Source organism: Harmonia axyridis, chromosome 4 (assembly GCF_914767665.1).
Source record: "Harmonia axyridis chromosome 4, icHarAxyr1.1, whole genome shotgun sequence".
Lineage (NCBI taxonomy): Eukaryota > Metazoa > Arthropoda > Insecta > Coleoptera > Coccinellidae > Harmonia > Harmonia axyridis.
This window is the reverse complement of record NC_059504.1, coordinates 26,615,198-26,641,032: the sequence shown is the minus strand read 5'-3', so window position 1 is coordinate 26,641,032 and position 25,835 is coordinate 26,615,198. Positions and strand designations below refer to the sequence as shown.

General features: G+C 34.8%; 1 protein-coding gene across 3 annotated transcripts in view; it reads left to right on the top strand.

Annotated features, from left to right (window-relative positions):
* LOC123678931 (zinc finger protein Xfin-like) overlaps window positions 1–25,835 on the top strand; it is a 114,620-nt gene that overhangs the window by 70,245 nt on the left and 18,540 nt on the right. Inside the window, exon 1 of one of the 3 annotated variants that reach the window (XM_045616206.1) lies at window positions 11,614–11,769. The exons of 1 other annotated variant lie outside the window; for it this stretch is intronic. The gene's annotated coding sequence lies outside the window, so the exon portion shown is untranslated. Of the gene's footprint in view, window positions 1–11,613; window positions 11,770–25,835 lie in introns of those variants that run through there. One more of the 3 variants, XM_045616203.1, reaches the window with a different exon arrangement.

Sequence of the window (25,835 nt, the reverse complement as noted above, 5' to 3'; positions counted from 1 at the left end):
TGAACTCGAGCAGCATACCTTTGCTGATTACAAGCTTGTTAGTGCCTTCTGCAGAAGTAAGGGAAAGCATGGTGGCTGTGCTGTGTACTGTCTGAATCATATGGAAATCAAAGAGAGGCTAGATCTCAAAAACCTCAGTGTGTCCACTATAATCGAATGTTCAGCATGTAATGTTTCTGTTTATGGTAGTAAAAAAATTGTTGTAGTGTGCATTTATAGGCCTTCTTCATCTCATGATTTTGAAACGTTTTTTGAAAAATTAACTTTAATTCTAGAAATACTAAATAGTGAGAATGCAACATATGTTATCACAGGCGATTTCAACATAAATTTGTTGGACAGGGAATTGGAGGTTGCACATGACCTTGTTTCTCTCCTGGAGACCTTCGATGTGGAGATTACTGTTTGGGAGCCAACAAGGATTAGTAGTGGTAGATGCCTGGATAACGTATTCACAAATATTGGTCAAGGTAAGACCACTGTCATTGAAGCGCACTTATCTGATCATTCTGCACAGCTTTTTAGGAGCAACATTGAAGTTATCAAAAAACAATCACATAAGACAGTGAGCTATAGAAACTATAATGCAGAGGCTTTAAATGCTTTTCTGGAATCTTTGAAGCGCAAGACTTGCGGCCCCATTGGAAATGTTGCAGCCCAGGGTGTAAATGAAACATGGAATGAGTTTTCCGATTTCTTCATAACTACTTTCAATGACCATTTTCCATTGCTAACAAAAAAAGTTCCAATCAATTCTAAACGATACAAAGAATCCCCAGAGTTATTCAAACTAAAGCAACATCTTGACAGCCTTTTTGTGATATCTTGCATCAACACAGACTTCGTTGAAATGTATAAAAGAGCAAAGCGAGACTACGACATAGCCATTTGCAGGGATAAGCGGAACTATTATGGTAACTTGATAGAAAATTCTGCAAATAGACCTAAGACCACCTGGCAAATCATAAATGACTTGAAACCAAGTAAAAAAAGGCCCAAAACAAGTATCTTACCCGATGGTAATCTGCAGGAAATTGCTGAAAAATTCAATATCCTTTTCCAAAGCAATGAAGCTGGGTACATCAATTTAGTTCAAGAGAATTCTTTTTCTGGAATTAAGAAGATTGAAAATTCTTTCTATGTATTTCCTGTAACTGAAGGAGAGGTACTCTCATGCATAAAAAGCCTAAAAAATAAGAATTCAACTGGCTATGATGGAATTCCTATGAGAATTATAAAGGACTCTGCTCACATAATAGCTGAACCTCTTAGCCGAATTATCAACAAATCTTTCATAGAGGGGGTTTTCCCTGATAGATTGAAAATGGCAATTATCAAACCACTATTAAAAAAGGGGGACGCTGAGCACCTTGGTAACTACCGCCCGATCAGTATTCTGAATTCTTTCTCCAAGATCTTTGAGAAAATATTGGCGCAACGTTTGATCAAGTTTTTCGGAAAGTTCCATGCGTTCGACAAGTCACAACATGGTTTCCTTTCTGGTAGAAGCACTGAAACTGCAATTTTTCAATTCATTACCTCCATCATAAATTCAATAGAAGCTGGTGAAGTACCTCTTTGTTTGTTTCTCGACTTATCTAAAGCCTTTGATAATGTTGATCATTCCATACTTATACACAAACTCGAAAGATATGGCATCAGAGACAAACAACTTCATCTCATCCTAAACTATTTGCAGAATAGAACGCAACAGGTTGCTATATGTATGGATGGTAGGGAATACAACTCCACTGTGAAGAAGATAGCGAGAGGCGTACCTCAGGGAAGTATTCTTGGACCGCTTCTTTTCGTCCTTTACATAAATGACTTGCCAGAGGTCCTCAGGGAGCACTCTTGGGAATCAGTATTGTATGCTGACGACACAAACATAATGATTAGATCACATAAAATCAGTAACCTCATTTATGGAGCACAGAACGCTTTAACTCAGACGAAGAAGTGGTGTGAACAGAATAGTTTGCAGCTGAACATGACTAAGACGGAGTGTGTAGCCTTCCGTACAGATAGAAATAATTTACTTTTCCCAAACAGCTTTGAGTGCAGAGGGCAGACTGTAATGTTGGAGAATACCACAAGATTTCTGGGTATACATCTTGATGAGAACCTCAAATGGAAAGAACACAGTCGCATTTTAATTAAGAAGTTGAACTCCTCTATTTACAGCTTGAGGGTTCTGAAATTTCAAATTGATGCCAACATCCTGAGAATAATATACTGCTCCCAAATCGAATCGCTTCTCACGTATGGAATAATTTTCTGGGGAGGCTCATCACTGATCGATAGAATATTCATTGCTCAAAAGCAAGCACTACGGGTACTGCTGGGGCTTGGTTTTCGAGAATCCTGCAGAGGGCACTTTAAGGAGGCAGGGCTAATGACATTGCCTGGAATGTATGTGTACAAGTGCATATGTTTCATTCTGGATCATCCCAAATTCTTTGAGGAGTTTGAAAATCAAAATAACACCCGACGACTCTACCCTTATCATTATCCGCTTCACTCCCTTACATTATCACAAAAGGGTGTGCATTTCATGTGTATCAAGCTATTGAACTCACTTCCTTCAGATATGCTGAAATCCAGAAAACTTGAACGTTTCAAGAGAATATTGAAAAGATTCATTATAAACAGCGAACCCTATAATTTGGCTGAATTTTATACATGGTGTAGAAATTATCAACCGGAGCTGTGAGACTCATGCTTTCTTCTTGACTTGTTGTACTTTGCTGTAGTATATATCAACTTGTTATATTTGTAGCATTTTTACAATTAATAAATTTCTATTCTATTCTATTCTATTCTATCCTGATAGACAAAACGACATAGTATGTCATTTCGTCCGATACATGTGAAGAAAATATATTTTCGGGAATGATATAAAATTTTAAAATTGATTTTCACGTCAAACTAATGAGCTCATATTCATGTTATTTTGTATAGTATATCCAAAGTCACTTGAACTAGTTCATAAAAACTCTGGGCCATAGAGGTCCCTCTGAAGTGGATATCGCGATCCACTAAATACCAGGGTTTATTTGAAAATATTGTTAGGCAATAAAATCACTGGCCCCAAAGAAATTTCTGTAAACTTGAACAACCCTTGTCTACACGAAATATTCTGGCTTCCTCCAAGTGACTTTGGATAGACTATACATAGTTTGCATGCACTATACATGATAGGACGTGAAATTTCTGGTATGTAACTTGTAAAAAATAAGTAAATTACATATCGATTCCTAATGATTACAATAAACCTACCAGGAACTTCTAAAGGATCATTATCCTTTCGTTATGAAATTCTTTCACCACTTCCTCGAGGACAAGGCCTAATTTTGACAAAATCAAGGCTAAATCTGCTGCGAACAATCCACCCAAGAAAAAGAAACAAGAAGTTACTTAAATATTATTCAATGATAAAAAAAACTCGGTGGTAAAGAAAACAAGACCGTTGAAAAATAAAAAAGTCGATGACCACGAAGAATCCGACACTAAACCGTTTAAAATAAAAAAAAAGAAGATGAAGATGACTGCCCCTGCACTAATTGCAGTGACTTTTTTTCATTCCAAACCTGGTGAACAGTGGCTATCTTGCATTCAGTGTTTTCACTGGGCTCATACATCGTTTGCTACTGCCTCGAAAAAAACCAAACCGTTTATTTGCGAACTTTGTATTTAAATATTATGTATGTCATTATATCCATTAGTAGTGTGTCATTTTGTCCTTAGTATACGGACAAAACGGATTTCGGTAAGAGTCAAAATAACTTTTTATATCTTTTATTTTTGTAGTTCAATTCAATTTTCAGCTTAAGATACTTGAAAACAATTAGCCAAAGTGAATATTTAATACCAAAATGGGAGTATTAATGCAATAACTAAAAATATATAATTGGAAAACTAAACACTATGTCATTTTGTCTGCATTTCCCCTATTCGAAAAAATAAATTGGAACGTTATCCTGTATTCTAATTTAAAAATTCAGAAGATCGATAAATGGAAATATATCCGGAAAGCGATAAATGACAATTGGCTGAAAGTGGTGTTTCAGAAAAATTGGTAGTTTCATGATAATGAAAAAATCAGCAGTGAAATATTTCAGATACGATTGAAAAACTTTTCAATTTTCAAAGTGATATAAAACAAAAACTAGATTTGTTTTGTGGAAAAAATAAGAGAGGTTATTCAAAGTTTAGAATATTCATATGTTAGTTACCATATGAATTCAAAAATTGAAAAAATCTATCAAGCGATTTCCGCACAGAATCAAAATGAATCTGTACTATAATCTACCTAATGAGAAAGTTAGAGTGCACCCTCTTAACCTCAAATGGTTCAAGAAAAAACCCATACTAACTAATGATTTCTGAACAATTATTTTTGTTAGTGAAGTAAATCAATATACGCACAGACCAGAGGCACAGTTTGCCAGACGAGTTTTCAACAAAGAAACCAGCTGACCCATTTTGCTTGATCCAGCACATCGAAACTCAGCTCGCCCTACCATCGGAACACCTCTTCTGCCTCCACTTTAACGGCCAGGAAAAGAGGACAAGAACCGAGACAAGCAAACAAGCAATCGATCAGTGAAACGACAGAACTCGATGGCAGCAACTTCCCCTCATCCTTGGACTTTTATGGGTTCAAACTAACGCCTCAATCGATATCACGAAAGAAGATGACATAGAGTGAAGCTTCGTACAATCTTGTGTCCCATTTTAACGTACGGAAAGACACGCTAGCCTTCCAGAGGGAATAATCTACTTGACCCTTCCTTGGAGGCTACTGTTCGATATTTCATAGATTATATCTCAAGATTTGTAGAAATGATTTTCATCGGGACACATGAAATTTGTAAGGTTATACCTAGGCTATGTGAGCATTGTCTATGAAAATTGATTAAATATTTATATGGCAAATTAGATAGGTACGTGTTATAGGTAACAAAAGTGCAAAAAGTTCTTTATGGCAAAATATATTTATGTTTTTATATTATATTTTTAACACTAATGTCTATCCCCTTTTTTGAGAGGTTATTCGCAGAAAAGATCTTTTGTCACGAGAATATTCATAAGACAAGGATCTACTCGCTGATGACGACTCTGTTGTCAAATTTGATTCTGTCGTTAACTGTCGAATTGAAAGACCCAGATAATTATTCCTGGGTATATTTAGATCTCGAATTCTGCGGTTAAGTAATAGTATATTATTCAACGAGCGGTAATGTAGGTCATAACTCACGTAGATGAAGTTTGCAGCACGAGCCGCAGGCGAGTGCTGTAATTCATCAAATGAGTTATGACCATTGCCGCAAGTTGAATACTATACTTTATCTACGACTTTATCAATAAATACTAAGAAAAAATACAGACTTAGAATATAGACAGACGGAACGGGAAATAAACATATGTGCTCGATCCCGAGTGCAAGAGAGATGGAAACTTAGTGTCACCAATCACAATCGAACTAGCTTCGGCTGGCTCGAATCCAGTACAGAGTACAGACATAGAACTATATTGAAAATCCTCAATAGTTGCCTATAAAATGCATTAAAATATACCAAAAAACTTTCCCTGTAAACGATGACTTAATGATCTTACTGCTACTCCAATCTTGAAATTTTTTTCAAACTCCTTCATATTTTTTTCGGGCAAGTAATTCTGTATGGTAACATTAGCTGTTTGTCTTTTGGAATTGTATACTTATATAATATTTCATCTTCACTATCTGAATTAATCGTTTTCAGCAAAACATTCACAATAATTAGATATCAACTCAATTTGAAAACGTCAAAATTATTAAAATGACATTCCCTCGGACATTCCTCCCCTCAATAACAATGATGTTATTGTTCATTTTCAGCCAATCGAATAGAAGCAGAGAAGTATAGAAGCATAGATCCATATTTTCCGATTTATTATAGTGAGTTACAGCAGTGAGTTATTATAACTCACGCTGTTTGTTAATAGATATTATTAATTACTCAAAAGCAGTTGAATAATGAATATATAATTCAATAGAAGTAGATAAATAAGATTATTTAAGTAGCGATTTTACTATTAATTGATAGACAGAAGGAACGAGATTAATGCGAGTAAGTTTGAACTTGAAATTCGAACTAATAAACACGGCTTTTTACAAAATCTGGGGAACGAATTCAGGATTCAAACTTACTGGTATTATTATCGTCTCTTCTGTCTATCAATTAATACTGAAAACGTTCCTCAAATACTCTTATTTATGAAAATAAGCCAATTCCTTCAACACCATTACTAATTTGAATGACAATTTATTTGTTTGGATTCCGAATACTGACAGGAGAACTATAATGGTTGTGTGTGACGTCACACTAATAGAGCGTATTGATGTCAAAACTACAGATTCGATCATAGAAAGAATTGCATTTGATATAGAATGACATTTTCAAGCTTCTTGATCATTAGATTGGGTTGAGATGCAAAATGTCAACAATAGTATAAACAATTAATGGATAATATCGAAAAAAAAATAAAATGTATTCCTATATATAGTTCTCTGAGGTTGCAATTGTCGTATGAATGAAAAAGCTGCCAATAGCTCCTGACTTCACTTCAGAGATTTCCTCATTTTATATCTCTGAACCAAACTTGAAATAATTGATTTGTGTTGTGCATCTTCATTTATTATTAAATGGACGATGAACTTTTACTATTTATGGTTGGTTTATGCACCATTCCTAAGGACTAAGACTAAAACTAAGAACCAAGAATTGAGGGCGATTTTGCATTTTACCTAAGGACTAATAACTAACACTATGCCTTGAAAGTTGGACAATTTTTAACTAAGATCTAAGCTCTTAGCTAAAATAATGGAGTTCGCATGCGCCGCATAGAATTTCAACATTAACGAGTACTTGTTTCTATCGTTTCATGTTCCGTTATTCGTGGTTATAAATGAAAAGTATTTGATGTATTGGAATATATTTATGTGGACGACGATTATTGTCAACAAGATGGTGCTACATACTACACAAGTAACGAAACAATTGCAATTTCGCAAGAAAAGTTTCCTGGACGTATTATTTCTTGAAAATAATTGGCCACCGATATGTTGTGAATTAACAACTTTAGACTTTTTTCTTTGGAGCCAAGTCCTTCAGGATGGAACTCGTGAAGTTATTGAGAACATACAGCCGACAATGTGCAAATTGGTCATGGAAAATTTCATGAAAGGAATATGGTGCTGCAACTTTAACTGTGGCAGCCGTTTTGCTGATATAGTTTTCCGTTGTTGATGGCATACAATGAAATAAACATCCATTGACTTTCCCAAAATATACTTGTTATTTCAATATCAAAATGAAACCTCTTATTGGAGAAGCCCTACCAATCGTGTCAATAAACGTTTGTCTATTTTTGGACATATCAATATTTTAAATATCGTTTCCTTATTTTCTGGCTTGGAAAATTATGTATCGAGTCAGTGGCGGATTTACCAGTAGGCTGAAGCCTCAAGGCGTTCCATCTCAGACGAGCCACCCGTATATTTCTTTCCTCATAGTCATAGGAAAAATTTCCCGAAATATTTCAAATGATTTTGTTTCGGGGGACATCTTTTGACGTATATTTGATGCTTGAACGAGCAACCCCCTAAGAGGGGGTGCTTCAACCCCTCAAAATTGAATAGAGGAGAGTGATATTCATTTGAAAGGTCTTGAAGAATCTTTATAACGGTCTTGAAGAATGTAATTGTGATGAACCGTTTTCGCCAAAAATAATTTTTTCAGCTCAAATGAGCACCCTCATTTATTTTGGTTATTTTTGGTGTCATTAGGATTTATAATAATTATTATTTTTCTCAAACGATTCGAAGAGTTCAATATTAATAAACATAATAATAATGAAACACAATTAAAAGCTGTTATGAAACCGAGAAGTCTTTCAAACCAGGTAAATCTGTAGAAGACGCGACTAAATTTCTCGTTAATCCCAATATCACACGTGGTTTCTTGGAGATAACTTCTAGCGCCCACTTCTCTAATATCTCTGACCTCTAAAGTACCTCCTCTCGAATAAACGGACGCTCGGTACAGTAGCTAATGGGAGAAGATAGAACACCATAATTAGATCTGACTAATTGGGACGGAATTACTCATCCTTGGGGGATCCATGTTGCGAAATTAAGTGTCGGAAAAAATGTATTTACTGCGCAAAGAATTCGAAGACCAGCATGCCATGTTCCATTCATATTAGGCTTCCATTACACGCGAACTTATTCTCCTGATTGTTGATTAGAAGCATACATTTGATTATTCGTGAATTTTACAACAATTGTCAATCTACGGTACACAAATTAGTTGTGGAATAAGTACAGAAATTCGATCTTAAAAAAAAATCTGTGAAATTCAAAAACTTGGGTACTTTGGCTATATGCAACTCAGTGCTCTTGTGGAAAAAATCACTGAAATGAATATTTGCCACTATATACTAAACAAATTTTTATGTGATTCAATACTTGTATTCTTTTGCTATTCGATCGTTTCATCCTAGAGTATATGATTGACATAGGTACTTTAAACAGATCCATAATTGTTTTAACGTGAAAACAATTTGAGTGAGTTGAAAGAAGCAGATATTCAATTTTGGATATTCATATTGAATAATTCTAGTTCATTTTCAATGCCAAAATCAAGACGAATCAAGTACCAGAGTTCAGTTCAGTTGTAGGTTCACATTAAAAATCAATTTGATCACAAGTAGAGTCTAACTTATGCATTATTCAATGAAATCAAAGTAATAACATTCTTTCAATTCATTTTCATATTCATTTCAGAAATATTGAAGTACTAATGATGCAAATCATAATTTTTAAATGAGATAGTTGAAACAAATCAAACGCTTCATTTTATAAGGAATTACATCCAATGGGAATAAACTGTACATTTTACACAGTAATTCATTTTATATTCACACAATTTTTTGGGAAATAGTTCTCAAATTTCTTGAAATCATGTACGGAACTTCATATACTTCAATATTCTGTTAGGTTTCTTCAAATTTTTTATGATTTTCATTTCATAACGTAACTTTAATCTTCATGATCATTGACAAACATACCAGTGTAAATATCTTAGGTTAGAACATAGATTATTCTAACTTTTACGGTACCTATACATATAGATTTAGGAATTTTTTGTCATTATAGTATTCTGTGTTTTCAAATTTGGCAACGCAATTCGTACGTTCACAGAGGAATATTATCAATGAATGTTAAAAAGTGAGTTTATGATGGATTTTTTAATATAGTAGCTCATTTCCAAGGTTGAAATGTTATAACTTATGCTTGGGAAAACTTCAGTGTGCCGATCTTCAGGGTTGGAATAGCTCTTCAAGAAAATTTAAAATGGCTATATTTTTTCATTAAGGAAAAAAGAGTTCCTTTTGACCTCAATAATCTACTGTTAAAATATATGTACAAATCAAATTCTCACCCTTTAGATCCAGCTTCTGCAATAGCATCAATAGTTATAAGTATTAATTCTTCACGGCGATGAACACCGCTGATACTCAAAATAAGGGCAACCTATTGAAATTTAGTACTAATCTTACAAAATTATGATTTTATCTACTCCTATTGAATTATTCATTCATTATTCAACTGATTTCGAGCAATTAATAATATCTATTAACAAACAGCGTGAGTTATAATAACTCACTACTATAACTTACTATAATAAATCGGAAAATATGGATCTGTGTTCTCTGCTTCTATTCGATTGGCCGAAAGGGAACATTCCATTATTGTTATTGAGGGGAGCAATGTCCGAGGGCATGTTAATTTAATAATTTTGACGTTTTCAAATTACGTTGAAATCTAATTATTGTGATTTTTTTGCTGAGAACGATTTATTCAGATAATGAAGATGAAATATTATATAGTTATTCCATTTCCAAAAGACAAACAGCTAAAGTTACCAAACAGAATTACTTGCCCGAAAAAAATATAAAGGAGTTTGAAAAAATTTTCAAGATTGGTGTAGTAGTAAGGAAATTTAGTTATCGTTTACAGGGAATGTTTTTTGGTATATTTTAATGCATTTTTATAGGCAACCATTAAAGTTTTTCAATAAAGTTCTAGGTTTGTCTGTACTTGTTACTAGTCGAAGCTAATTCGATTGTGATTGGTGACACTAAGTTTCCATCTCTCTTGTACTCGGGATCGAGCACATATGTTTATTTCCCGTTCCTTCTGTCTATATTATAAGTCTGTATTTTGTTCTCAGTATTTATTGATATAGTCGTAGATAAAGTATAGTATTCAACTTGCGCTAATGCATGGTCATAACTCACTTGATGAATTACAAAACTCGCCTGCGGCTCGTGCTGCAAACTTCATCTGCGTGAGTTATGACCTACATTACCGCTCGTTGAATAATATACTATTATCTGTACCTTATAAAGTAAATTTGTTTCGTTGTCAGCATCTTGAATTAATTCATTAATATCATTCCTTGATATAACTTTAGATTTCGTTCCTCGGTATACGACGCTTTTGTTCCTAATGAGCAAGACCAATTTCGAAAATTTCCTTTTATCAATATTTTCCACAACATTCAATGTATTTTCAAAATTGAGTAGGAGATTCTATAATTTATAATTTTTTCTGAAAATAGCATATAAGCACATTTTAAGAAACCTTTTTTACGTGTTTCTTGTCGAACCATTAACGAAATTGGTGATATGTTTTCTCATGTACTAACTGGGATTCAACCGCTAACATATTAGATGAAAATAACTTTGAATCGAAGTAACTACTAGCAAATACAGTCAAACACGCAGCGTATCAACAAATCCTTTCCTTAGTAACCACACCGAATGACCAAAAGACCACTGGATGCTGTGAAATTGTGTTAGAGAATTGATAACATTAAGGATAACTTGTATGGAAAACAGAGTTTTTAGTTATTCTGGACATGAAGACAACAGTCGGTTAAGCGATAACTTATCGAGACAAAAACCCACGTCAAGATGTATCGGAAGTGCCCACCCTGTACATATATATTTTTAATATACATATTTCAGACGATGTTAATCCACATTCACAGTTGAAAAAAGAATGTTTTTTGTATCTCGTAGGTATATAAAATTTGTGTTTTCATGGCATATTCGAGAGACAATTGAAAAAACACTCATTTTCCGCATTTAATACAAAACCGATGAAGAAGTTCCAATCAAATAATAGCTCCAGGAGACACCAGATCCCCAACTTCCAACTGAAACTCCAGTCGGTCTCCCGCCAAAACCCCAGCGACGCTCATCCCAAGTGCCGCAACTCCCGACGCAGCGTCCAAACCCCAGGTGACCAAGATCAACTCCACACAAGAACTCCCGCAAGTTCAAGACACGCGAAAGGGGAGGCTATCGGCCCTCTCGCCATCCACTTCTTCCCCCAATCGATTTTTCTTCTCCGCGCTAAGAGAGAACGTGTAGCTGACCGAAGGGTGCGGCTGCAGCAGCGACGGAGGGTCCTTCACTCTTCCTTCCCTCCTCGGCGGGCGACGCAGTCGAAGATGGAACAAGCGGGCCCGTAGCGTGGCCGCGACGCTTCTGCAGTATTCCTGGGAACACCACGGAACCAACATCTCCCGGGTCTGTGCGTTGTTGTGTTGTTGAGTGCGACGAGAGTGCTATGCCATCGGGGACCCACGGGGACATGCCGAAGTCGTAAACGAATAAGCTTGCCAGCACCCACGGGCCCGCTTCCTAAAAGAGGTATGACTCCTGTCGCCGCTTGGCCCATTTGTGTATTATGCCAGCATGTCGACGCTGCTCTTCGTCTCTTAATTTTCCGCTGCTGCGGAGAAAGATAAATTTGTTTAGGTCTCGTAGTGCGTTGACTTTGAATCTCCGAGACGTACGTACTGGGCATGTCTATCGACGCGACGTTCCCGGTAATTGGATAGCGATGTTCTGGTCGGTCTTGGGGGGTTATGCAGGGATTCACATTTGAATACATTTCCCGGGAAATTCTTCTTCGTAGGGAAAAACTTCTAATTTCGATTCGAAAAAAATTTTATGTTAAAGGATTTCTGATAATTTATTCGATTGATTCTAGTTAGAAAATCTTCTACATTGATGGTTAATCAATGCAAGTTCAGAAATGAAATGTAAATATAACACACTTCTTTTTTTCACTTCATAATGTCATAATGAAAATAGAGGGATATCAAAATAATGAAAAAAGTAATATACCTATGTAGTTATTGTTTATATTATAGTTTGATCACTTTTATAACATCTTTGAAGTAGGTACATACTATTACTTAGGTATGTATCATTGAATTATTATTAGTGTAGAAAGTGTAGAGTTGCAGTGTATGGGAAATAATATTACACGCATTTTTGGAATGATTAATTATTACGCTAAACAAAAATTGTTCTTTGCTTCGTGTTAATATAAAAATTTACTCATAAAAAAAAAGTGTTTCGTATTTCAATGCCATAACATTCAAATCCCAGATAATTTATTATTATTATTATTATTATTCGGTCGGCAACTTGTTGAGGTTGTCTCAAAGATAATCATAAAGTTCGATACAAATTTTCATGTGATAAAATGACAAGAGATCACATTTCTTGAATGTCATAATTCTCAATATATTGGAATACGGATAAAGTATACAGTACACTTAATCAAATGCATTTAAGAGACTCGAGAGCTATTGGTTTTGGAAATTCAAAATGCTACGAACGATTGAAGCAGCTGACTCTATCAGGTGTATGTTCCATTTCTCAATAAGGAACATTGAAGTTGATGGTTAGCATTCAGACGATTTATTATATTGTTCCTTTACCTATTTTTTTTCGGAACTCACCTTGCATACTTCGTGCATCTTCCTTATGAGGCGAAATATGGTTTCATTTACTTTTTTTTCCTGCAATTGTGTCATTACTCCGTTGACGGAATTTGTCCACTAAAGATCGAACCACCTCGTTAGTACAGAGTTTAAAGAATGCAATTATCAAAATCAAAATTTACAAGAATGAATGTAATGTAAATTTTCAGTTGAGCTTTATAATTTCCATGTCAATAGAAACAATTATCGCTTAGAAACAAAATTATTTCGTTGAAAGGCATCTACTAACAATATTATTCATTACGGAGGCTAATATCAATAAATAAGTATGGTATATCCAAAGTTACTTCAACTAGTCCATAAAAACGCTTGGACAGATGTCCCTTTGAAGTGGATACCTCGAACCGCTAAATACCGGGGTTTATTTGAAAGTATTGTTAGGCAATAAATTCACTGGTCCCAAAAGAATTTCTGAAAACTTGGCCAACCCTTGTATTATCGAAATATTCTGGCTTCCTCCAAGTGACTTTGGATATACTATCACAATGATTATAGCTCAAAATGAATTTAGGAAATCACTAGTATCTGTCCAAAAAAAAAAATGAATGAAATAAATAGGGAGCGAAAAAATTTGCTAATGAAATTTGCTTGGGATAATGTATGTATATTTATCCTCTTTGGACCGATAATAGAATAATTCCTACCTATTCGTCAATATTCCTAGAAGTGTTCAGTCCCAGAAGAAAATGACGAGGAAAATGAAGAAAGCACTGACGTGAAGTCAGGAGCTTACGGTTGTCATGCTGAACTAATTTTGACAGATGTGAAGTGCACTCGGAAGTACAATAGTTGATAGTTTTCATTGCTAGCTACATTTTTCCCTCCGGCAGACGGAAAAGTAATTCATCGTTGACATAACAACACTTTTCCCTGAGGCGGAGGAGAATTAGAAATTTTCGATCACTTAAAATATGACGTAGTTAGGTATTATACTTTTGAAGAAAACATCTCTAGTAATTTCCGTAAATTTTCCCAAATTGTTCTGAGAACAGTATCTGGATTGTAATTCGTGACTAATTCGAATATTCCCTACTGCAGAATCAAAATATTAGGACTCCAGAATTATGAAATGTGAGTCCGATTTCTTATAAAGTGGCACATATATTATTTTCTAACATCGTCTTTTCGAATTTTTTGCTTTACGACCGCCATCCAACTGTTGCACTGTTGTAATCATACCTCTGATGTTTGCTATCCTTAATTTTCATTTTGAATATTAACATTTCTTTTTTATAATCAACATTTCATTAATCATCTCTGATCTTTTCTTATCATCGAGCAATATTAAATATCCATTAATGAGTTTTAATTTAAGAATAACGTTATCAAATCAGAAAACTTTGGGAAACCAAAATATGTTTAGTCATCATTTTAGTGATTTCATTTCAGTGGAATTCCTATACCTACCTTAATTTGAGATTATACTCTGGCATCGTTGGTTTTCAACCATTTGCAATCGACACAAAATAAGTTAAGCTCAGAACCCTTGTGTAGTGTATTCGAAGAAACCAAATTATTTTGATTTGAATTGCTTATTTATTCTAGAATATTCAATTCAAAATAACTTTCATGATCATTTGAAGGTGTTTAAAATAGGAATAAGTAACTCGGAAGCATCCATATAATTTTGTGTTTTCATTTTATTGTCTCATAACTTTCAGAATGATTCCTTGTATTATCAACATGAGATTACATTGGAAATTTCGTTTGAGGTTGAAATATTACTCAGTCCCTTTCCTTATCCAAAACTTATCTGATGGTACTTCAAGACAATTGACACTTTGTAATTCATCGAACGAAATTTCATTCGAATTGTTCTGCCACAATCTATCTGACTTGCAGATACTAGCAAGAGATATTTAAATCCCAAAGATTATTCATTTTTTACACTTGTTTACTCAGTGAACGTTTACACTTACTCTCACCAAATCTTGATGTATTTTCTAAGGCAGGTGTTTTAAACATCTCAACTCTCAAGTATTTTTATCTCATTTCATTTCTGATCAACTGGGATTTCTAGATGTAGGTATTATACTCTTTCAATATATTGTTCTTCTCTTGTAGTTCAATCTTGTTCATTAAAAAATAAATTCACGTAATAGTGATTATGGAAATTCTCTCTTCTTTTCGGTTTTTTCTTAATATTTTTAAAACTATAAGGACTAACGCAATAATTTTAGGAAGGAGTAATTGATAATGAAAATCTCGATAATATCTTAGACATAAAATGAAAAAAAATTTTTTTTTTTTTAATTTTTTTTTTCATTTCTTGTATAACCGGAAGTGCCGGAGCTTCGAGAATATTTTAGCTGAAAAGGGGATCATGAACAATGTCATATTCCGAATTTTCAGATTTCAAATAGGCCCCATTCTCCGGAAACATCTAATCAGCATTCAGCAGTCGAACTTGAAACACCCTGTATATAGGAAAACTTCCCGTTGGAGGAAACAACACCTTCACGCAACAAGGTTGCAGTAGATCTTTTACAATATTTCATATCATTTCTTGCCCGAGGCTGAATTGATGGGAGTCGAACAGTTGCGAATCGTGGTATGTTTTCTATGATTCTATTTGAATCGATGCCAATTTTAATTCCGTCCCTATCCGTTCATTAGATAAGAACATCACATCATATCGACCGTTTGTTTTGCTGAATTACGGAACAGCTGTTACGCACGCGGCCGTGGAATGACAGGACAAGAGATGCTGCTTCTTCGCGCGCCAACAATGCGATCCTTCAGGGCCGTCGCTAGCCAAACTGCCGCCCTAGGCAGAGACCCATTTCGCCTCCCTAACAGAAGCTTACTCTGCAGAATGCTAAAAATTAACATTGGATAATCGGGCTCCAGCGCCTGCTTAAGCGTTTCTACCGCCCCGGCAAAAATTCAAATCGGAACCCTTTCAGGTTTGGGATTTTGTAATAACCAAAAGAACGGGGTGGTGGGGTTTTTGGTGAATTGGTTTTCGAATATTCAGTGTAGAAGTGTAAAAAACACGACCCTTTTACATAAAAAGTATTTTAGGAAGGAAAAATATGTATTTTAAGTGTAAATATTTTTTATGGATTCAAATTTTAATCCAATAGATGATTTAGAATGATTGTAATGCAATAAACAATAAACGTGCTCAACTGAATTCTAATGAATAAATGATAAAATATATGAATTGAATTCAGATTTCAGATCCTTCTGCTGAGTTTCGACTACATATAACGCTCGAACATTTCGTTTTTTCTTTGAAATGATTGAATTGAACACCGGATGATGAATAATTATTTTGAATTCGAATAGATGTTACAGATATTCACGATGCAAAGATGTTTGAGATTGATATATTTGATAAAAAAATCATTAGTGAAATTCGTTCAAATAAAAAAAAAATTAAATCTTTCTTCCAGTAATCCAGATTTCCCAGAAGAAGTAGATAAAGCCGCTGTACATTATTTGCCGCCCCTCTAGAGTGGGCCCTGCAGTTCCTAGCTCAGTTTCTATTTTAGAAAAGCGTGAAAATGTGTTTTTTTTTTGTTTAAAATTATCGAGTAAAATAATCCGATGATGCGGATGAATCATTATTTAATTCGAATGCGCCCACGCTCAACACTAGATAATTTGATATAAAAAATGAAGAAAAATATAAAATAATGGAATGTAATATGAAATAATAAAACTTCTTATATTTCTTGAGAAGGATCAGTTGGAAGTGATGAAATGGAATTGTTTTTCTTATATTTTGCATTCCATTATGAGGAATCAACGTTCTGATTAGAGAATTGAAAAGAAAATAATCCAGAACCCCAAGTGGCAATAAAATTCGGCAACGTTAAGCGAACGCCGATAAGCCTGATAAGTGCATGTGTTTTTTAGCGTCAATAACTCGTAAACAGCACTATGAGGGGATCACGCCACATCTGGATATTTATGAGTATAATTCATAATGCGGTACCTCTGATGGTTTTTGATGTTAATTGTATTTGTCCGTATTCCTTCCTGTTGTTGCTGACTGAATTAAGTCTCATTTCGTACTTCAAAATTCTAAACATGCAATTTTTGTTGATCAAGCATGAAATGCCGCCCTTGAATTTTGCCGCCCTAGGCGACCGCCTTCCCTGCCTACCACCTAGCGACGGCCCTGCGATCCTTGATAGGATTTGGGAATCGCAACTCTTTTGTCCTTCTCAAGTCCAAGATATTTTGAATCTCCGATCGTGCATCTGTCGCTGTTTGTCTGAAGAAATATCGGGTCGTTTCTAATTTTGTCTGTAAAAAGCTCATACGAAATGCTATCTACAGTTATCCCAATTCGAAGATGGCAAAAATGCATATTTGAGATGTTTGATTGGCAGTTGTCGTGAGTGAAATTATTTGCGACAACGTCAAATTTGTAAGTTTGTAAAGTTATAAATGACGTATCTCCTTCAATGAGGAATTTTCTTTCAGTATACAGGGTGATTCGTAACTAAGTTACTAAATTCAGAGTTAGGTCATTTAAAGAGATAAAGGTCCTACACTTCAAGCATATGTCCAGAATAGATAGATAGAAGATAACAAACTTTCGAAAACTATCCTATAATGCTCAGAAACGAATATTATTCACTATCTTTCTGCTTTAAAATTCGTATTAAAACGCGTGAAAGTGTCATGGCGTCGCTAGTGACGTCAACTCGTAGTAGCGAACCAAGCAACCAAACGAAAAGTAAACGCACGACGTTGTCGATGTTATGATATGACGTTGTGAAGTGGAGTTGCACAAGTGACAGTGACAGAGCGTTCATTTAATAATGTCGTTATTTATTTTATATTATGTAAGTTTTGCATGTTTTTAAGACATATACCTCACTTTAAAAATGGTACATGATTGAAATATTCTTCACTCGAAATAATATTTTCCAATAATTCTTCGAAGTGAAAATAATCAAGAATCTAAAACAGTACCTTAGCTCTCAATGATACTAACCAGCCGGGAAATGTTATCTAGGACATACAGCTGCAAATATACGAATTGTTCATAGAACATTTCATGAAAAGGATATGGTGCTACAGGCGTAGCCGTGGTGACCTTCTTTTTTAATTTTTTTTTTAACGCTCATTGATTTTTACTTATTTTTTTAATATCAAAATGCAACCTCTTATTTTAAAACCCTTTTTATTATTATGGTGTCCTTAATTACATAACCTTCTTCACATGATGTCAAGTTTTACTGATGGATCTTAACCAATCCATAATCCCAATCGTTCAATGCACGTGCGTTTGAACAAAAGAATGATGATCACGTCTGAACTCATGCCGCGAAGAACTTCCACGTGCGCTAAGTCATATCAATCAAGATCTGCGCTGGGGCCACGTTTCAGGCAATTTGCGAAAACCTGTAGCATGTGAATTACGTGAAAGCTTCCAACCCCCAAAAAAATGGAATTCTTGATAGGATTAATCACTTGTTCTTATTGAAATCTTAAGCTATGTCAATATCAAAAGTAATTTCACGTGATTTTATTCGAGGCTTTTTACAAATGCTTCATCCCGCAACCACTGGTGGAATCATAAGCATCTGCAAATGGTTCTTGTCTTAGAGAGAAGGATAAGTTCTCAGTACAAATGCTGAAATAGCCGGCGTGAAGCAGAAATTTTCTTAGGTTCACAAATTTTGATATAAAAAAGGTATATTTTAATATAAATCAATGGATGTTTACTTCGTTGTAAAGAGGAAGATCTGAAATTATCGATGAAAAACGATATAAGCCAAATCGCCGCCTCGGCTAGGTTGCAGCACCATATCCTTTTCATGAAATTTTACCATACCAAATGTCCTTGATAACTTCGCTACTTCCTTCTTCAATGTCTCGAATCGATTGTGCAGTATTAGCCGAGGTATTAGCATATACCTTATCTTTCACGTAGCCTCTAAGAAAAAGTGTTAAATCACAAGTGACAAGATCTCTTAGAGAAATAATACCTTTCTTGCAAATTTTGCTATGTTCTTTTGATTGTATAGCAGCGCCGTCTTGTCAGAAATAAACGTCGTCCACATCAATATCTTCCAATTCCGGCCATAAAAATCATTAATCATAACTCGCTAACGCAATCCATACACCGTAACATTTTCACCAACCTCATTTTGGCATAAATAAGATCCAATCACACCAACAGCCCAAAAACCGCGTTGAGGTAGCAAATTCTGCTCATTATTACCATAGCCAAAGAAGCAATCAGCGGAGACACGACGTGAGTGATCGGCTGGCTAGATTTCATATGTTAACTGAATTTGAAAGCCGTAAAATCTAAGTCTTTAGGCAACCTGGGTTTTCGTCAACACTACAAGCTACAACAACAATATTCTCAGTTGTTCTTGAGCGACGCACACGGTTTGGATTATTCACATTACTAACTTGTCCCAGCAGCTCAAATTTTTTCCATTAGTTTCACTAATGCTGACACAAAAGGTGACTCACAACGACCCAATAGTGCATTTTCAGTGCGTTGTTGATGAGTGCATCGTTCCATTTCTATTAATAGTGTAGTTTTTTCTTGTCAAATATCAAAAGATGACAGCTTCAAACGTGACGTGAAATTTGAAATTCCCAAAAATTGTTAAAATTGTAAAATTCGGTCAAAATTGTTTTCCCAAAATACATCAGTAACAGTGTTTCCGTTTTCCAATTTTATGAAAACTTTGGAAACGAAAAACACTAAAAAAGTGTAGTATATTATTGTAGAATCAGCTTTATTCAAATTGATTCGACAAATCTGTAATAGGTTGCCTTGTTTATTTTGTTATTTGTCATATTAGTTGTTTTTTGTGAGGTAAACTGCTACATGTAATTTTCCATTCCTGAACCCTGAAGAAGTCTTAAGAACAAAGTTGAATAGTTATTTATAATACAAGTGCAGAAGGCATTGATATTCTTCCACGAGTTCAAAATTCAAAAACGAGCCACGAAGTGGCGAGTTTTTGAATGAACGAGTGGTAGAATGAGCCTTCTGTACGAGTATTATACATTATTTTCTCTAATACATTGCATTCTTATTGAAGTTCATGAAATATTTCCATAAATATCATTTAGTGATTTTTGCATTGAAAAATGTTGGTTGGCAGAACTGATTTCTTTAAGGCAAATTGATGAATTGACAGATAAAGCCGTGGCGGAAAGTTCGGAGTACCAACATAGAATAATGAAATATAACCATGAAAACTGTGCGTTTCTGATATATTCTCGCACGATTTTGTTCTACAAGATGTGGAAGAATGAATGGAATAACCACAGAATTAGAGAATAGTTATTTATAATACAAGTGCAGAAGGCATTGATATTCTTCCACGAGTTCAAAGTTCAAAAACGAGCCACGAAGTGGCGAGTTTTGGAATGAACGAGTGGTAGAATGAGCCTTCTGTACGAGTATTATACATTATTTTCTCTAATTCATTGCATTTTCATTAAAATTAATGAAATATTTCCATAAATATAATTTAGTGATTTTTGCATTGAAAAATGTTGGTTGGCAGAACTGATTTCTTTAAGGCAATTTGATGAATTGACAGATAAATCCGTAGCAGAAAGTTCGGAGTGCCAACATAGAATAATAAAATATAACCATGAAAACTGTGCGTTTCTGATATATTCTCGCACGATTTTGTTCTACAAGATGTGGAAGAATGAACGGAATAACCACAGAATTAGAGAAACCAATTTCCAGAGATCTTGTACACCGGACATGAAAGTATTCTTTCATATAATTTAAATCGTAAATGGAAGGATCTAAGATTCTAAGCGAACGTATTAATTTTTGTTTCGTGAGGAAAATTGTTTGAAAATTGCGAAAAACTACATTTTTCAAAATAACAGGCCAATGGTAATTGAAATCAGTAGGTATAAATAATAAGCTGGCAAAAACTTTTTAATTCATAATAATTCTTACGAATTAAGTGCAATTATACAAATAGCCTATTTCAAATCGAAATACAGCGAGTAGACTGAGAAGAGTGTCAGCGACCGTAAAATCTGATCCGAGATCTCAATAACCCTGTAATCTGAATATGAAAACTAGCCGAGCTCTGGAAACAAAAATAACAAGTGCAAATTTCGCATAAATGGAAAGACCCCGTCGATCATAATCGCATTCGTCCTCTCCTATGAGTTCAATTGTGCAATGACGAAGTTGCATACTCCTATCTGTTCTGTTGTTCCGAACTCAGTAGCATGGCGCGCACACACGAAGATTCTTTCACGCCTACGGTGTAACATTTTTAGCTATCGTCTAATCTCAGAGGTCGCCAAAAGGCGAACGCGAGCCTAAGACTCATTAACGCAGAACACCACGAGATATACGCTTCCCGAGATGAAATATGTATTTAGACCGGCTGTCGGGCCATTGGCGCAGATGGCGGGCTACCAAGAAGGCCTCGAAAACGTCAAGATTTGTCTCTTCTGAACTGAGGCGGAGATGACTTTGAAGGCCTTCCAAAGTGATCTGATTGCGCATAAACTATTTATCAATCGGGATCGGACAACTCGAATTAGGGGAGCGATCTTTAGATTTTTCTGATTATCTTTGAATTGATTACCTAATTATCAAAATGGTTAGAGACCTTTTTTGGTAATCGAATTGAAATACTCTGAAGCGTTTGAAGATGTTCTCCAAATAAATACTGAAACCATTCATTAGAAATCGTTTATTCAGAATACACAGTTTTAGATCTAAATATTTTTTTTTTCTTCTGAATAAGGAAATTATTCAAATATTCCTCTCGGATATTTAGGATTCATGGACTGAATTATCAAACCAAACTGAGTTTTTTTTTGCTGAGTTAAATTAACTGAGTATACAGGGTGATTCCGGAGAAGATTTTAGGAGAAGTTTACACTACTCAAAGCAGTTTCGAAACAATGTTTGGTTTATGGTTGGGGGCCTTTATAGAGACACTACAGGGTGATTTGTCCGATTCGACCGATACATTCGAATTCGAATACATTCGAATTCAGGGTGGAAATTATGATAAGTTCGGATTAAATTTGAAGGTTGAAAAAACTCCCTGTTCATTCCGTTTTCGAAAATTCGCTACCTGCTTCAGATTTTACCATAAGTTTACCTATGTTTATAGCATATTGCCAAAATTGCCATCAAAAAAGCTATCTAATGATGCAATAATACACTGGGTGTGCCATTTGAAATAAGGAAATAGTAGTCTGTTTCTGGTATAACCGGAAGTTGTAGAGATCTGAAATTATTTTAGGGAGAAAGATCATTGCCTCAAACCTTGATATGCAAATGTTCAGATCAAAATAATGATAAGTTTTCCATAAACGTCTAATAGGCCATACCGGTGGACCGCGTTTAATATTATGTCGTGTTCGACGTTTCGGCTCCGATTTTGGAGCCATCTTCAAGAACCGTTGACTTTACGCCGGGGTTTCAATCTGCCTTCTCCCCAGGTATCATCAACGACATTATTCTCGTAGGTGTGGACATCTTCCGTCCTTCTGTCACCTCGAAGGACGGATGATTTTGAATGTTTGAAATGCATCAATAGTATATTATTCAACGAGTGGTAATGTAGGTCATAACTCACGCAGATGAAGTTTGCTGCACGAGCCGCAGGCGAGTGATGTAATTCATCAAGTGATTTATAACCGCAAGTTGAATATTATACTTCATCTACGACTATAACAATAAATACTAAAATACAAGTAGAGAAAGAACTTTATTGACCAAACCCAAAAGTTACCTATAAACGTCAAAATTATCAAAGTGACATGTCTCCCATCAATAACAATAATGGATTGATTCCTTTCGGCCAACTGAAGAGAAACACAGAAGTATAGAAACACAGATCCATCTTTTCTTATTTATTATAGTGAGTTATAGCAATGAGATATTATAACTCATGTTGTTTGTTAATAGATAGTATTAATTACTCAAAAGCAGTCATTTTGCAGACTTCATTTTGTTACACCACTGTCTTGTATCAATAAATCGTCTTAATCAAAGCAACGGAGCTGGGAAATATTTTCTTCTAAGAGTATACTTACAATTGGCTACCAATGGTCATTGACGTAAAGACAAACCTAAATTACTTTGATTCCAATAATTGCATGATGAAAAAATGAGATATTCTTTCAGAAAGTTCACTCGTTCTTTTCTGAGAATGTCGCTTAATTCCAATCTTTCTGTTCCTCAAAAGGCTGTATCTTCGATATTTATCTCATTGAAATTGCCAATGTATTCAACTGGCTGACCTCTGTCGGATTCAATCACCAAAAGTCAACAATTAAAATCTTAATGTATTCGTCATGACAGAATCGATTTCAACAGGTTAGACTGAGAAGAAGACTTGACCTCGTGTCGCCTTGACAATTTATAGACTGTTTTACGCGTAGCCTAGTTTCAGATAGGTCAAAGCGATCCAAGAATTCTTAGTTCTGAGGTTCTTAGATTAAACATCATTTGGATCATTTCCACGATAACTCCAAGCTTGTTTACCGTCTTCCACAGAAATAGAACAGTTGGTAATTCATTTAGCAAATCTTCCGCCTAATTTCTGCACACAATTTGATGATGGTCATTTAGATTTATACGAGGCTATCTATAACGTCATAGAGAATTGAATAAAATTTTTGTTAGAAACTGGCCTTCTATTCTTCGATTGTGTTCATTGTTCTCTAGAGTAAGTGATGGACTCACACATAAGACAATCAAGTTTTTCATAAATTTTTACTATAGAAACTCCTACCGATGTCCGTATTCTAGAATTATAAACCTGGAATGGTCATTTCTATCTCAAACTATTATATTCGAATCAAATTAAATTATGACCCTCCGGCTATAAACACAATTAATCTCAAGTGGAATATCCTAGAAGCTTGAAATTTTAGGATGCTTTACGGATCTCGTTAAGTTCGTTGATGGGCCAAATTCGTCTAGGTGTTCCGTATACGGAACCATCTTCAGATGGCCGTTCAAAATGTTGTTTTCTTAATAATCTCAAAACCCCAGAGCCGATCGAGATGTAAGTACATTTGCATTTGGATGGGAACAATTTCAAACTTGATAAAAAGAAATTCACATAAAAACTTCAGGAATTATTGACATCGAAGTAGGCCTTGAACGTCTAGACGATGCTTTATTCTGGTTACAGAAATATCACTTGAAATTTCTGTGGTTCATCACAGAAATGTACGGTCAATATTATTTTCATCATGTTTGTATCCGAAAGATCCCAAAGGATTAGTGATGTATAGAAAAATCTTGTGTCAAATTAATAGTCAAGGTTATAAGTTGATATTTGGGTGATGAAAGTTAACTCCAAAAATGAACATTTTATGCTTTTTGCGATGTAAAAATCTCTGTGATTCATTGCTTTTTCGCAAAAAAAAATTCTGTGATAATGGCATTGAAAAATAATAATATTATTTTTGGAAAAATTCAAATTTTTTGCACCTTTTCTCATATATATCAATAAATGTATTGACTCGTAGAATATATTGTAAATATTAATCAATTTTATATAAAAAAGAGGAATCTAAATATTTTATGAGAAAGTTCATATAATATAGAGTATACTTTCGAACTGACTCGATAATCTTTTGCATCGATGATTGTAGATGCGGATTCACTGCCAATACTGATAAAAGCACATCTGAATTCGCCGAGAAAAACTCGGACAAATCACAAGCGATGCGATAAAAATCGAGCCAGTCTGAACTTATCTATTGTGCACCTTAAATGCGGTACGAATATTCGCATTCGTCGCGTTGGATTGTGGGAACCTTTATAGGCTTCCTCAAAAGACATATGCAGGACTATAGTGTCTCTTCCATAAAGACAATGTACAGGGTGGTTGTTTATATTTTACTCAACAGCTATCTTAGTTAATATTGGTCTTACAAAAACGTTTAAATTGGCAAATGTGAAGTATTTTTATGAGGATGAGAAAATACAAAAAAGTATAAAAAAATTAAAAATTCCATTTGAACTGGTATTTTTTAGACAATGGTAAACGTTTATATAAGTTAACAAATGTTTTTCACTAGGAATTCCTCCGTTAGGGTAAAGTCGCCTATACTCACAACGTTTTGATTAGTTTTTATGAAACTTGCTCAATATCAAATTTTTGTACAGAATACCTATATCATTTTTACTGTATCAGTCATTGGTATATGCGGATAAGCCACAAACCCTTAACCATTTGGAAGACAACATTCGCCGTGTTATTGCCGATATACGGCCACAAATGTTGGAAAAAGTCATCGAAAATTGGACGTCGAGATTGGACTACATCCGAGCCAGCCGTGGCGGTCATATACCAGAAATCATATTCAAAACGTAATGCCACAAGATTATCTTGCGGATAAATAAAATTCATGTCAATCGAATAATCCATCGTTGTTTTATTGCAATTTAAAGTTCTCTAGCTCTAAAGAAACACCCTTTACCTATATATAAATATGTAAAATTGCGTGTCTGTAAATAAAATAAATAAATAAACATTATCGTTGGAGGGCAATGAAGGCCCAAAATTCAAAGAGCACATGACGAAATGATTGAGCGATGTGTTCAAGGAACGAGCTTACAAAAATTGAATGCCACATGCGATAATGATCGATGGAGGTGACATTGAAGGCACTTCAACTATATAAAATAAACGCTTCAAAATGGTAGCACAAGTCAGCTGAAGGAACGGGTTCATATGAAAACAAAGACCACATACATTGTTGGAAATACGATCTCTCATTTCCTTCATTGCATAATTACCTCATGCTTCATGATTCATCTAAACATTGCTCTTAGTTGTCGTTCTTCTGAATGTGCAAAATATATCCGCAACAACAAACGACGTGATCGAAAAATCGTCATCAATGAATAAGGTTCTTTCTTCTGTAGGTATCAAGAAGGCAATAGTAAATGATAAAATCAAAACGCAGCGCATA